General features: G+C 44.4%; 1 protein-coding gene across 5 annotated transcripts in view; it reads right to left on the bottom strand.

The window, feature by feature from the left end:
• Positions 1-11,329, bottom strand: part of CHST10 (carbohydrate sulfotransferase 10) — a 31,585-nt gene extending 20,256 nt beyond the window's left edge. The window contains exons 1-2 of one of the 5 annotated variants that reach the window (XM_053664629.1): positions 11,207-11,329; positions 479-567 (exon numbers count right to left, since the gene is read on the bottom strand). The gene's annotated coding sequence lies outside the window, so the exon portion shown is untranslated. The other 4 variants (XM_053664628.1, XM_053664627.1, XM_053664630.1 and 1 more) reach the window with 4 other exon arrangements.
• Positions 11,330-13,283: the final 1,954 nt, after the last annotated feature.

The following is a 13,283-nucleotide window of genomic DNA, read 5'->3' on the forward strand; positions in this document are numbered from 1 at the left end:
GTAATACAAAGAGCAGGTGATTTTGGTTACTAGCATCAGTACAAATATTTTTAAAAACTCTATTGATACAGTGGGTATTTTGATTCAGTTTTTAACTTAACATCTTATTTTTAATTAATAATAACTTCTCAATTTGATAATTAAGCCAAAGTTAAAACACCTGAATGGAAAGGAGCCATATCTACCTGATTTGGAATGTGTGGTAAAATTTTACTGTTTCAGATTTGCCTCTTGACTGCTTTCTGGACTAGGCTAACATCAAAATGTGGCTTTTTCAACCCAGCGCCCACCAGGGGCTGCACGCAGGCAGGCAAGAGGAGTCCTTCCAAGGGCTCAGCCTCTGTGGGGACAGAAGCCATACTGCACAACCACGGGCAAGCTGTTAGTATCCTGACTTGCTGACAAGACGTAGCCACACCTAGAGAATCTGCACAGGGGGGAAATGAACATCAACACTTCTCCATCTCCATTTACTTGCCTGCAAGGGCCTGTGCAGAACCTGGGGGGTGGGTGTTGTTCATGCTTTCACTGTCTGGGAGAGATGCAGGTCGCCCAAGTCACACTCTGCTGCAGAAGACATATAAAGAACCAGGAAGTCACAGTCAGTTCTCAGCAAGACAGACACAAACGTGTTTTCGTTTCACCTTTAACACAGGGCTTCTTCAAGCCAAACCAAACCACTTGAAGAGATCATGCTGGCTGGTTTTTATCAGACCTGAAGCCACCCACCACTCCCGGGCAGCGGGGAGAACTGGTTCTCTCGACATGTGCTGATGGCAAAGGACTTCGGAGAGCTTCTGAACACTAGATGGGACAGAGCCCAGTGAGGACCCAGGTGACCCACTCTCCTTGTCTCAAGAATGTTGACTTCCTAGACTCTCACTGTAACCAGGCACTGAAACCCAAACGCCCTCCACCAAGTGGTTACCCAGCCTACACCTGAAGACGCCCCACGGCGGGGAGCCCACTGACTTTCCAGGGTGGTGTGTGTCACCCTCTGTCACCCTCAACTGTCCACACATTAGGCCCACTGTGCTTCCTGGGGTCCCCAAGTAGGGGACTCGGTTAAACAGATTAAACAAACAGAAATAGGACACCCAGTTAAGTCTGAATTTCAGAGGAACAACAAATAACCTTTTTAGTATAAGTATGTCCCAAATATTACATGGGACATACTCACACTAAAGAAAAAAACAATTTGCTGACTCTCCGAATTTCCAATTTAACTGGGCATCCTGTGTTTTATTTGGCAACACTACCCAACAAGGGGAAAGCCAGTCCCTCTCTACCTGCCTGAAGCCAGCTGGCCTGCCAAGCAAGTTTCCCTCCCTCCTCTGTCGCCATCCTTTGAGGCAGCAGTGCACAACGCAGAGAGACCTGGGAGACTCTGCCGCTCGCTGGCTCTGTGACTCGGAGGGTGACTTGGCCTCTCCAACTCTGGGTTTTCCATCTCTGAGATCAGGTCTTCCTTCCAGGTGGGTCATGGGATTAAGTGAGAAAATGTAAATAAAGGACCGGTACCCCCCTGCCCTGGAGCGGACCCTCAACAAACAGGAACTGGCCGACACCTCAGGACCCTCTGACTTACCGATTTAATCATGGTGGTCAGAAATTAATGTGACAGGATGGTCTGCCCCATGAAGAAAGACAAAGAAAGGCCAAAGTCATCCCAGGCAACTCAAGCTACTAACCCTTCCCTTCTAACGACAGGTGAGGTACAGACAGTGCCCAGAGGCGCTGGGTGCCACAGTGCTGAGTCTGACAGACTTGTCCCTCTCAGACAGTGACACTCAGTGAGATCTACCCCCATAGGTCACAATATAAATGCCCCACTGAGAAATCCGAGCTGTCGGCCTTGTCTAAGAGAGGCAGAGGGGCCAGTGTGGGTTGGGGGGTAAGAACAGAGGAAGGAGACAGGTATTCGGCAGGCAGTTTGCAAACTGAACAGAGACATCTGCTCCTGTGCACTGGTTCTTGGGAAGATTTACAGGCAGAGGAAGAGAGGCCAGTGCTGAGTGGCCCGAAGCTTGCGATCCACACTTTGCTAAGTGCTGTGACCAGGGAACACAGATAAAGGGACCCCCTCGCACACGCAGACACACCTCCACTGCAGAGCAGGGGGCAGAAGAAGCCCTGCACTACCCACTCTCAGCTTCTTGATCGGCTCATACCTGTCACCGCCTGGGTTTCAGGCCCTGAGCACCCTGCCTGTGTCAGGCTGGCCCCTGGGAGATTGTTGAGGTTTAACTTTCTGATGGGAACTAATTTTTTGAAGGGATCTAATTTGAGTCCACCCACTAATAAAAGTAGGGAGATAAAGAATAAACAACCTCACATGAAAATGAAGACCACAACATCTGCTCTCCAGGAAGCCAGGTGCCTTAGGGGTTGGATTTCCACATTTGGACTAGGCAGAAAGTAAGTCTGGCCCTATCCTGAAGCCTTGCCCTCCTTCCCAAGCCTTGGATTTTCATTTAAAGTCAGGAGCACCTTGCTTTTCTCACCCAGGCGCTCTCTTCCTCCCCGAGCTGGTGGGTGGGGGTCGGTAACTGAACAGTGCTATGGGCCTGATTTTCCCATCTATGAGGGAAGGTAAAACAGCCACCTGCATACTTACCAGTGGGCCGTGGGCCCCTGTGAGACAGTGTGCCAAAGTACCTCCTCAACAACTTGTATCATCCCATGTCTTCTTTCGGGCATTTTATTTCAAAATAGTTCAATCTCTAAAATTACTTTTCTTAAGATATCTAGAGCACCTGTCCCCTCCAAGCCTGCCATGGCACCAAGGTTGGGAGAAGGGGGCTGCAAGGCTCCTGCCTTCCTCTCATCCCCTCACGGCCCACCTGGACTGGGAAGGAAGGGTTCTCAGGACACGTGGGGACTCTGCTGGGGGCTGCAGATTTGGAAAGCTTCACCTGCATAAACTCGAGCCCCTCTCAAAAACCTTCTCTTGAGAAGTATACAGTCATGGGCCCTGAGCAGCGTCTTCAGCCATCCAGACCAGGCTCAGGCCTGCTGGAGGTGCCCTGGTGGGCCACAGGACGTAGGCTTATGCAGACAGAGTGGCACGCTCTCCAACTCACTGCTGCACAGCAGGGAAGATTCACCTCTCCCCATCACGACCACACTGGACGGCCCCAAAGCCTCTCCATACCTTCACCGAGTTTCACTTCCTTCACTACACCTGTCGCAGCTTGAATGCTTTCCCGGGTTCACCAGCTGCTTCCCCTAATAGAATGTAAGCCAGGACCAGAACAATGCTGCCACATGGTGAGCCAAACATCATTATTCACTGAATGACATCAACCAAGAAACCTATTAGGAACACTCAGGAGACACCTGAGGCACTTTAGTAGACACCTTGCCCAAATTTCTACCCTGAGAGTTTCCAAACTAAAGTCTTTAAATAGGAGGCCCCTTTATTCTTCCAGTCTCCTCAAAATATTTTTCCAGTCTCTACATGAAAGCAGTTATATATTAATATCCATTAACTTGAGACTAGAAAACAAAGCTACTAGGGCTTCAGTATTACTTGAACATAAAATTATATTTTATAAGTCATGGCACTTACATGCATTTGAATAGACATACAACTTAAAACATACTGAATGGGGAGATTAATAAATCCTGCTGAAGTCCAAAAAAATTTTTTTAATTTTAAATAAAACTTTACACCAAAAGGCATGTCAATCGCATAGATACAAATGGTCAAGACATATCAGTAAACAAAAATGGAAAAGTTGCAGAACTGAATGCATGATCCTATTTGCTAACAAATTACATATGTGTGAATGTATGTGATTATACATACATGCAAACACATACATGCATGTAATACACAGAATAAAACTGTGAGAGAATAAATGGAGTCATTTTTTGCTTTGTACAATTTTTTAGTTTAAAAATATTTTTACAGTAAGCATGTATCCACTTTATAATAAAAACCAATAAAGTATAGAAAATACTACCTATATACACGGACCCTGCTGTTTTTATTTCTGTGGTTTACTTTTTCTCTACCTTTACTGCTACTAAATGCAGCACGCTTACCACTTTGTAAGGTATGGGAAAGGGTGGTAAGGACTTTTCTAGCTGGGAAAAACTGGTATAAGTGACAAAGTCAATATGTACCTGAATATTTAATAAATACATCTCTGTCTCCTCCTAGTCTTTAAAATGATTTAATATTTGAAATATAAAGTGTAGAGGATCATATAACACACACTCTTGTAGTTTTGCTGTACTTGAGCTTTTTAAAAAGGTAATAAAGTGTCCAAGTAAGGTTGGCATTCCTCCATGCAGTTCCCAGCCCTAATCCCTTCTCCCTCCAGAGCTGCCCCCTGTTGGGGCAGTTCCACTTTTACCGCATCAGACACAGCTCCTCTGATAGAAGCAGCAGCAGGGGCTTAGGAAGGTGGTCTCTGCGGCCCAGACGGAGGCAGGGCAGTCTGGGGAGGGTGGGAAGGAGAGTCAGCCTGCGGCCTGCAAGGAGCTACTGCACCCTGTAAGGAGGCTTTCATTACGTATGAGAAACATGCCAGTGGTGAAGCCCAGCAAGGGGTGATGCACAATTTAAACTTTTTTTCCTTCTCATGGTCCAGCAAGAAAATTCACAAGTTACATACAGACTCAAGTGAAAAAGCTGTGAAAGTAAGCTGGTTAAAAATTTAGGTAATACAATAAAAAATGAACTATTAAAAATAATTTAAAAACTAGATAAACTGGGACTTGTACAAGTGGCGTGCTAGGTGCGCCAACCAGAACCAGTAAGAATGCCTGATCCATCTCAAACTCTGCCCTCCCCTCAGGTCCCATATCTCTACAGTGTACAACACATGATGACAAACAGGAGTAGATGTACACCTGCAGATACTTTTAAGGACACAACCTAAAGACAATTATATTTAACAAGATCCTCAGATATGGTGTGTCCATCCATCCGACAGAACAGGCACAGGGATACAGCACTGAATCCCACACCAAACCACACACACTGTTCATGTCCTCACAGAGCCTGCAGTCTGATGACGAGACCCACATGCATCAAGGAATCCATCCGAGAAGTGGTAAGAAGCAGAGGGATGTGGTGCTGTGAGAGGACAATACAAGGGGACATGACCTGGGCGGAGAGGTCAGGGACAGCACAATTACTTATGGAGGTGAAGGTGCACGGTTCCGGGACAGGGGAACAGCATGGAACATAGGCCCAGAAGTAGTAGGGAGCAAGCTGGGGACCCCTAAGTAACTGAAGAAAGGCCGTGTGGCGGGAGTTTCCAGAGCTCGGTTAGACATGAGCCTAACCAGGTGTAGTCAGAGAACCTCGGGACTTACAGAGCTGTTACAGAATTGGGTTTCTACCTTGTGAGCCATGGGAAGTCAATGGAGGGAGTCTTACATGAGAAGAGGGGTGGTAGTGTGGTGATCCTACTTAAATTTTGAAGCTATTTTTCTGGCAGCACAAAGATAAAAAGTGCAACTATCCACTTGGCCACTCCCCATTCTTCAGGCCATTTCCATCAATGGAGCAGGAATATTCTAACCAAGCCCATCCAGATGCTCCACATCACACATCATTATCCAGGTCCCTAAAACCAGCAAATGAACCAACCAGTAAAATCCACAATATATGATGGGTTAGTTTTTATGAATTCTAAAGAGTGCTATGTCCAGTTAGCCGTGCATGTTTTTGCCTTGTGATTACATGCATTCTGAATCCAGATACTGTATTTTGCTATGTATTATGCACACTTTTTTGCTCAAATTTTTGAGAGAAAAATAAGGATGCACATTATGCATGGGTAGTACTAATTCCATATCTACATAGATGTTTTTATTTCTTTTATTTATGCTCATGCATTAAAAGTGTAACTCTAGAAAGCAATACTAATATCAGTATGCAAAATAATATCCTGGAATATGATAGTTGGTTTTATATATAAATAAAAATGGAATTAAAAATTAAAACAAAAGATTTTTTTCCTGAAAGTTTGGGCCAAAAATGTGGGAGCACATTTTTACACATGATGAAATATAAGTATCTACCTAATGGTGTCTCACTTTATGTTTAGGGCAGTGGTTCCCCCCTGCCCCCCCACCACCCTGAGTGTATATTAGAATCACCTGGGAGTCCTTCAAAAAATATAGTGATGTCTGGAAACCCAGGATCACTCACTGGAGCCCAGGAAAGAGGAATCTTTGGAGATAGATTCTAGGCAAGTTTTAAAAGCTCTGCCCAGGATTCTAATGAGCAGCCAGAACTGAGACCCACTGGTCCAGGCTCTCAGCCCCTGTCAAATTTTAGTAACCAAAGGGATCCCCTGGGGAATCCTGTTACAATGCAGATTCCAGGCATTCTAATATAACAACCATTTTTCTGTCATTTCTTTCCATTATTAAAAGGAAAACTGGTAGCAAAAGAGTTTCTGCCAACTAGAGTCTATTGATGATCTGAATTATATCAGATCTCTGAAAAAAAAGCTTCAAGAAGTTTAGTTAGAATCAAGACCTCCATCATTGCTCCCATTTATCCTCTTTTCCAGCCCTCCCATCTATAGGTAACTGACTCTGTAGAATTAGGCTTTGACCTTGAAACAACCCTGATAATTTGACCCAGTTTTTTAAACAAAAAGCATTCCAGCTTCCTTTGCCCACGCTCCTCTAAGCCTACCCCACCGTCTGCAGTGCTTGCTTGAGTGCACCTGTTCTCCACGGAGTCTGTCTCCTGTCCAAGGATGACACCCGCAAGGCTCACTATTTCTGCCTGCAGAGACTGGGCCTGGCATCAACAGTCCTTCTCAATGGCTCTGCCAAAGGCCGTGCAGCCTGGTGACAAATGGCCTTTAAAAAGCCTGACATTTTCTGTAATTAACTCTCCTTTGTTCAAGGAGCCAAGACAACTCCCAAAATGCCTCTTGCCGCTAATGATGGCAAACCTGAGTGTGCCCAGGTCCCTGTGGTCGCAGTGTGTTGCCCTGATCCCAGCATACCCATCTTCAGAGCTTTCTCATTAAAGGAGATTTTCATGTGTCAAGAAGGCAGGATCTAAACTCAAGTCAGAGTTGAGCTCTTTAAAATCCATAAGGCAGAACTCGTAATTAAGGGACCTAAGACTTTATGGGGAAAGCAGGGTCAGGGAAGCAAGAACATGAATGAACCTATAAGAAATCCTATTCTGTTTCTCTCCCTTTCTCTAAACTAAAAGAAAATACACATTTTACATGTTGGTAATTAATAACAATGGGTTTGGTACTACAGGCACACCTCGGAGGTAGTCTGGGTTCAGCTCCAGACCACCTCAAAAAGTGAGTACTGAAATAAAGTGAGTCATAAACTTTTGCGGGTGGAAGGGCTTGCCTTCAAATTATAAAAAACACAACACCTATGAAGTGCAATAACAGAAAACACAATAAAATAAGGTAAGCCTGTATTCCCATCTTTTTTTTTGGTACAAATCCTCTGTCCCCTACATTTTCAAAATGATGCTTGTAAATCCATTTTGCTCAGCTGCCAATCGCAATCCTGCCAGCGGCTCCCCCACCCCCGTGTTTGAGTTGTCACCCAAAAGCACAAAGCCTTTCTGTATTTGTGCTGCAGAGCTTGACTCCCACCTGCCATGCTCCACTTCTGCTATACACATTTGCTTATTAAGGGTTCTGAAAAGTCCTGTGGTAAATAAGCCCATCTAACTGTTTAAAACAGCTTTTTCCCAAATGTCATTCATTCAGCAATATCTACCAAGTGCCCACTCCAGGCCAGGAGTATTTCTAGGCCCTGGGGACATGTAAGGCAATATACACTCCCTACTCTTATGGTGTCATAAACAAACAGAGCCATTAATGTACAGGGTCATATAGGTATAATCCTATATACCCACTGTACAGGACACTCAATGCCACTGGTAGTAACAAAGATGAGTAAGGGACAAAGGGAGTACCTCTGGGAGGGCATGATGCCGAGAAGAGGCAGAACAGAGCAAGGAAACAAATAACACCACCACCTGGGTGAAGAGCTTGTTCGGGATCCCAGAATCCCAAGGGCTGCAAGGAGGCCCATGTCCCTCATGGGCGGAGCAAGAGGGGAGGAAGGCTGGGGCCCCAGTGAAGGATTGTGTCTTTACTGAGATGGAGCCTTCTGGGTCCCCACCCCATCACACACAAACCCCAGGGAAAAGATCATGTGTCCAGTGTTCAGTTTTTAAAATATGCTTCCAAAACATATCCAGACACTAAAGGAAATTTTATGAAAATAATCCAGTGATGTACAGTAAGGAACTGGTAAACCCTGGGAGGACTCACAGGGATAAGTGAAACTGGAGAGGTAAGGGCTGAAGTAAGGAGGTACATACTACAAACAAACCGACCTTTTCATACTTTTTGAGTTTTAAGTAAAATATATTTATCTAATCAAGAAAATTGTTAAATCACAATTTAATAAAATAAAATATTCCATATGCATTCATAAAGTTCTATTATGATCGCTATGATGTTTAGATTCATAGTTAGGGTTTCTCTCCATCTAAGTTCAGCAATTATTTTTGTCTGCTTGTCCATCATCGTTATGATTTACCACCTTAGACGATTGATCATCTATAGTTACTTGTGTTCTAACACAAGATGGATGTGAGGTTAAGAGAGATTCTCATGAATAACAATAATGAGCAAATAAGTAAATACCTGTGTAGGGCTCACTGCATGTCAGGCACTTCTCTTAGTAGGTACTAAATTCAACTAATCTCCAGTTCAGGCTTGCTCCTATTATTATATTTAAGAAAACATTTCTTTTAAGGCTATGTGTACACACTCGAACAGTTTTAATTTCCTTAAAATCTTCCTATGAGCAAGAAAGGAGGCAGTAAAAATACTAAATGACATGAATCTCAAGTAACTAGTGAGCTCACATTCTCCTTCATTTACCTTCTGAGGCCTGGGGGCAGCATTTCCCTGTAGTACTTACTTTGCCTGAGGTTCTTGCTTCCTCTAGCCACTTATAGGATAAATAAAAAAACCCCAAAGCACCAAGAGGGTGCTTAAAAGGGACAAGATTAACTTACTTAACACAACTTGGTTTATACTTGGGAAGAGTTAACCACTTTAATTATTCAAGCATATTTTACATAACAGGTCTCTTACAGAAGTGGGTAATATTTGGATTTCAAGTACTCTAAATGTATCAAAAGAGCTAGCTGTTTAAAAGACTGTTCTGCAAGGTAGTATTAGAAATTAAATATGTTTCATAGTAAAAATAATCAAACCCTATTATACCTATTTTATATGTTTGCTATCAGATAAAGAATTCTTGTGTAAGATGATCAAATCTTCCAATGCAAGGTATTCTCTAGGTTTTGTATTTCTTCAAGCTTTTACATCCTGGCAAATTCTAGCCAAAGGTCCTCCTATTGTGAATGAATAACTGGAAATAAGTCAAACTCATGGAAGTAGAGAGATAATAAACATACAACTAATTTAACACACAATACTGCCCAGCTGCCTGGGATGCATGTAGCAGTCTAGCTGTGCTTCCGTCTGCTCTTCAGAACTTGATGTGAAAATTAAGAGCAATTTCATGTCACGAAGACTGAACGATTAAGCTTTCTGTACCCAGATTCTTTCAGACTTGTATCAGGAGAAAACACTCTCTTGGCATTTGCAATCTCTAAGGCCCTGCATTCAACTCTCCCCCTTTTTCCATTTCTAACTCTCCTACCTTTTTATTGTATAACCTCAAGCATTTGAAAAATGACCTGCCTATAACTACAAATGGCCTAGGATATTTACTAATTCTTTCCTTTAAGGAAAGGAAAGAAGCTTTGTAAGCATTTCAGTTTTCCCTCCAGGGAAGGGAAGAATTTTTCTCTAGGCTATTTCTTGGAGATTCTTTCTTTTAGGGTCAAGAGCAAAGGTGGAAAGATTTTTCTTTCTATCTTAACCCAATATGGACTCATTTTAAGGGTGAAAAAGGAAAAAAAAAACCGCTTTTCTCTTTGTGTCTTTTCTCTTTAAACCCAGTCACTGAAAAAGATTAAGGGTAGGTAGGTGCTGGAGACCAGCAAGCAGGACCTAAACTCAACTGCCTAATTTTAAAAATGTCTGAGACATTTCTCACCCTGGCAGTTAAAACTGACCAATACCCAACTCTTCATGGCTCAAAGCCCCAGACTTTGGGTGTTTCAGACAAAAACCCCTTTATGACGGGGCTCCTGCTCAGCTAACCAAAACCTGGACGCGCTGCTTTCTATTCACGGCCAGCCCCTTCTAGCAGACTTGGAAAACAGAAACAACAGCTTTGGAAAACCCGGTTCATCTTCCCAGCCAGTATTGCAGAAATGTATGCTTCAACCTCAACTTCTGACAGGCCTTTGCACTGTCAAAATCAGAGCTGAGAGCACTCGGAGCTTGTCTAGCAGGAGACATGCATCTGCAACCATCCCTTCCCGCTCACCCACCAAAATTGCACACTTAGGGAAGGTTGCACTTGGTCCCTTTCTTCTGCATGTTTCTTGCACCCAAGGGGAACATTTTCTGCCTATTTCCGCCCCCAATTACAAATGCAAAATCTCGGCCAAGGATGAAAGAAATAAGTTACAGACATCGAGTGTCCATAATTCCAGCCAGCCCAGCATCCCTGGCGAGGACGCCGCCTCATTGCATAACTAACATGAGGAACGTTCTTCCCATTAATCCCGCCAACTAGGGAGGTCCTCAAGTCACCAAACACACTGAGAGGCTGCTCGCAAAGAAAAACCGGTACCCCCACCTCGCTCCTTCCTTCCACCGGGTGGGATGGGAGTCGGGGTGTGGGCATCTGTGGAATCCACCCACCCACCCCCGTCCTTCCCCAAGCTCACCCTCCGTGGAGCCGAAGCCCTTCCGCAGCCCTGAGGCAACGCTCTGCGCGGCCTCGCAGGCTTGGGGACCATGGGTGCGGGTCCAGCGTCCAGGAACGCGGGAGGCCCGCCCCACTGAGGGCCCGCGCCACCCACCAAACCTGGAAAGATGCGGCCAAGGCGCCGGAAAGAGGACGCCTGGGCGCCAGGCCTTCTCGGTGGGCGAGGCCACCACCCGCCGCGGCCCGGCCCGCGGGCCCCCGAGCGCCCGTACGCGCCGCCTGCAGGCTGTGCGCGTCCCCGCCGCCCGCTCCGTGGAGCGCAGGCCGCCGCCTGTCCCGCCTTGCGCGCCGCCTGCCCCACCGCGCGTCCCCGCCGTCCCACCGTGCACGAGCGGTCCGGAGCGCGGGCAGGCGCTGAAGAGGCCAGAGGTAGAGTGGTAGAGGCACCCTGGGGCCTGGTCTCCTAAGGTGTGTCCTCGGTGCCGGATGTCGGTGCAGGCCTTGTGCTCCCTCCTCCGCATGAAAATGAATTACACCCCAGGAAATTACCCAGAGAAGTGTGACCAAACCACCTCCCACCAGGTCTCCAACCAGAACACAGGTTTGGTGCTAGAGAAAAAAAAAAAACACAAACAAAATCACCTTGGAAAAATGGGGTGCCTGCTTACCTAATAAAAGTAGGGCCTTCTGTTCTTTGCTGAGACGCTCTCGACTGGCCATTTGGGGGATGTAACTTTGTTGGCAAGGTAGAGTTGATTACTAAACAACTGAGGCTAGGACGGTGCACAGCCTTGTGGAGTTATAACTTTAAAAACTTTAGAAATGCTTTCAATTACAGTTGACAGACAATAACATGCTAGTAACCTGCAGAGGTGGGTAAGACAGTAGGATTTTAGAGCCTGGTACTGAAGTTACTTCCAAAAGTGTCGGAAGTTGATTGCACTGGAAAAAGTAAACTCGTTTTGTTTTGATATAACTTACATGTTTGTTAAATATCTAACTACATATCTATTTAGCAAATACAGTAATAAAAATACATACACATATATTTTTGTTAAGCTTTCAAGAAAACCGCCCCCCCTTTTTTTGCCTACCCTCTTGGTTTTTTCCCTCAGTGAGGTAAATATAATATCGATGGGACTTGGCCTTTCAGGATTTCACTTTTAACGTGAAATTAAAACCAGCATTGCTTAAAATTATAAGACATTTTGCTTGGCCTAAATATCATTGTCATAGTTAGTCCTTTCTTTGAGCGCCATGGTCAACATGAGACATTTGGACCGTGTTGTGACATGGAATATTATGCAGGATTTCAGGGTCCAAGCTCTGGGATTCAGACCACATGGGCTCAAATTCTTGTTCCACCACATCTGTCTTGTAACCCTGTCAAGTTCTTTTATTGTGCTGTGCCCCAGTTTCCTCATCTAGAAAATGGGGATATTATATAGTATTTACCTCAGAGTTTGCTAAAGAATATAGAGATACTGCCCTGGCTGGTGTAGCTCAGTGGATTGAGCACGGGCCTGCGAACCAGACAATCGCGGTTCGATTCCCAGTCAGGGCACATACTGGGGTTGCAGGCCAGTTCCCTGCAGGCCAGTTCCCAGCAGGGGATGCATGAAAGGCAACCATACATTGATGTTTCTCTCCCTCTCTCCTTCCCTTCCCCTCTAAAGATAAGTAAATAAATAAATAAATAAATAAATCTTAAAAAAAAAAAAAGAATATAGAGATACTGCACTTAAAGTACAAAGCAGAGTTCCCCACCATAGTAAACTTTACAACAAACATAAGCTGCTTTCATTATTATTATCATGTATTGCATTCCCAGGATAATGTTCAAATACAGGGTCTGGCAGAAGTAATGCCATTGAGTGTGGTTGGTAGGGTATGTGAATGTCTCACATGAGATGAATAGCAATTTGAACATTTCACCTAAAATGTCCTTTAGTGTGCTTGAGTGTGATATTGTTATGTTACAGAATTACATGCTTATGATTTTGTAGGAAAATATTTTTATGTAATAAAAAGGTGTTATTTGTGCCAGACCCTAGATTAAAAGATGTAGTTCTTTCTAGGCACATATACCTTGGTGACTAGGGTAACTGAGTATTTTTCGTAGGGTTTTTCCAAATTATTCCAGTCCCCCTTTTGTTTCTATAAATGAACTTCGGCAAAATTTTAGTAGTCAGTTTTTATAGTAGGATAGTTTCAAAAGTAGTGGTTCTCAGAGTGTAATCTGTGGGCCCTTGGAGGTCTCCTGGATCTTTTTAGAGAAATTGCAATGTCAAAACTGTTTTCATAATAATACTAGGACATTAGTTGTCTTCAGCATTCAGGCATTTGTTCTGATGGTACAGAAGTAATAGAGGGTAAAACTGATGACACAGCAGGAATCCAAGCATCGGAACAAAATGGACTGGGTAGTCATTGCATTCATCATCACCACGCATTTAAAG

This window comes from Artibeus jamaicensis, unplaced genomic scaffold (assembly GCF_021234435.1).
Source record: "Artibeus jamaicensis isolate MK-2021 breed Jamaican fruit bat unplaced genomic scaffold, CSHL_Jam_final contig_384, whole genome shotgun sequence".
NCBI classification, from domain to species: domain Eukaryota; kingdom Metazoa; phylum Chordata; class Mammalia; order Chiroptera; family Phyllostomidae; genus Artibeus; species Artibeus jamaicensis.